Below are 2,563 nucleotides of genomic sequence, written 5' to 3' on the forward strand. Positions count from 1 at the left end.
GGTCCTTAGGAAAATTATTCTAGAAGAAAGAAGTTATAGTTTTGTTCGAGCCACTTTTGTTATTGCTAGATGGGACCCCTTCACTTGGCCAATCAATCATACTTCTTCTGACCATGGTCATAAATATGAATGACTTAAATCTGCATCGTAATCACCCTTGTTTACTGTGCTTTTCCTGGTAACCTCCCATAACTGACACTCCCCACCCTCAAAATCCTCTTTTGTCTTTAGCTGAGGATAGTATTTAAGGTGAGGGCTTTGGCCATTTTGGTGAGTTACTCAGTTTTTCTGGGTCTCTTCCATGTATACGTTATTAAATCTTGTTTGATTTTCTCCTGTTAATCTTTCTCATGTCAATTTAATTCTTAGACAAGCCAGAAGAATGTAGATGGGTAGAGGAAAATTTCTTCTTCCTTGACGATAGCCTTGGAAACCATCCAGTACCTTGGGGGTGGGAGGGGAGGATAGCTCTTTGGCAATTTTTTTTTTTAAAGTAACACATGTATATAGTAAAAATTTCAAACTGCATGAAAGGTCATACAATGAATAGCCCTCCCTTGAAAGTCAATAAATAGTCCCTCTCATCTCTTATTGCTAGTCCCTCAGTTTCTCCCCCAGAGGCAACCACTGTTACCAGCTTCTTGTGTAGTCATTGGGACGTAGTCTGTGAATATTCAAGTATATGGATATATATTCCCTTCTACTTTTTTACATAGATGGTAGCATACAATATAAACTGTTCTGCACCTTGCTTTTTATATACTGTTTTCTTCCAAAATTTTGTCCTAACGAAATACCCTGCTTCCTTTTTGAGTTAATTTTGAATACTTCTCCAGGAAACTGCCTGTTTCCTCAATATTTTCCAGTTGTTTTCAGAGTTGTACGTTATATTGTCTTGTAATTTAGAACAACTACCAAAGTTCTTCATACCTATTGGTCTAAATGTTAATCCCTCTTCTAACACAAACTTTCTAAGCAATTTTGGGCAAGTCCCGTGAGTCGTGCTATGTGGTAAATGTTCATAGTCTAACAGAGGGTAATGATTGTAGTGTATTAAAGAATGATGAGTGAGTTTGGCAATTTTCTGAGATATACTTGCAACTAAAAACATAAAATAATTACTATTTTAGGGGCTTAGCCCTATGCCACCCCTTCCTCTATAACCTTCCTTCCTGAGTTTCTCTTCATAACATATTAACTCACACTCAACCTGTACCCTATTAGTTAAATAAGGAAAACTGGCATTTTTAGACTGAAATAATGCCTAGGTAAGCCAAATACTGACTGCCTCAACAATTGTTTTATGGCCTGTCCTCCTCTGAAGCCAGCATCAAGGCCATGTTGAAATGAGTGGTAAAGAGGCCAAGAGAGGAGGCTGGGTGGTATAAGTTGTGGTTTTCAGTTGGGGAGAGATAACTAATTTTGGAGGTTGGCAAGGAAATAGAAGAGGTTATTAATGGCCTCAGAGAAGCCGGAACGGATTTGGTAATCTGATAATGAGTGCTGAGGTCAGGACAGGGGTAGGGGTGGCATTGAGGGTGGGAATGGTAGTGGGAGGGGTGGAGCAGGTGTGGGAAGCTGAGGCTGGGCCTGGGGAATTGTATTCAATACATAATAATCTCTTGTAACATTAAAAAAAGTTTCATATCTATTGGCCTAAATGTTAATATTATTCCCATCAGTATTTGAACAAGTACTGAAACTGTGCTTGCTCTGAGAAGGAGAATTATAAGAATATTTAAACAAAACAGAACAACAAACACACACACACACATCTCATTAGTTTGGGAATTTCTTCACACCACAGCCACATTCTTTCTTCTTAATTTTACTACTTGTGTGCTTTCCTAGATTGCCCATCCAAAAAAATAAGGCTAGTTCACATCATCCCCTACCCTGTTTGTTAAAAGTGGAAAACTGGTAATTACTTGCCCCAGTGGGCACTCAATACCCTGCATATTGCTTGCATCAACAATGGATGTATTGCCTGAGCTCATTTTAGCCTGAGGTGAGGTGAACTGGAGTCTGAAACACAGAGAAAGTCCCGAGATAGGACAGGAAAACGAGATAGGGGCATGCAGGAGTTTTCTTTAAAAAGTTATTCTTACAATAATTGCCCTCTTTCAGCCTTGAACATCTTCAGTACTTGCCCTAAATCGCTTAGCAACTTTGTAAATTGTGGTGGGATTAAAATGTTGGCCAATGTATACAGAGAAGTTCCCCCCCACCCCGCCCCCAAGGGGGTGAGGGAGAAAAGCCATTTTGGAGGTCGCTGTGGAGACAGTATGAAAGCTTGTAACAGTCCAGTAAGTGGGAAGCTGCTAGGTAGCGGAATGAGAAGCGCAGGGAATCATCCAGGCGAGGGCGACAGTGGAGGGAGCAGTTGTTAAGGTGGGCTTCATCCCTTTATTCAGCAACTGGGAAAGGAAATCTCTCGGCCGCTGGGGGAGGGGCAGGCTTTTTCCCTAAGGTGCAGTGCTGGGGTGGGAGGCGGCACCCCGAGCCTCCTCCAGAGAGCCGGAAGCAGACGCTGGCGGGGGCGGGGGGCGCGAAGAGGTGGAAG

This window comes from Balaenoptera borealis, assembly GCF_965194805.1.
Source record: "Balaenoptera borealis genome assembly, chromosome: X".
NCBI lineage: Eukaryota > Metazoa > Chordata > Mammalia > Artiodactyla > Balaenopteridae > Balaenoptera > Balaenoptera borealis.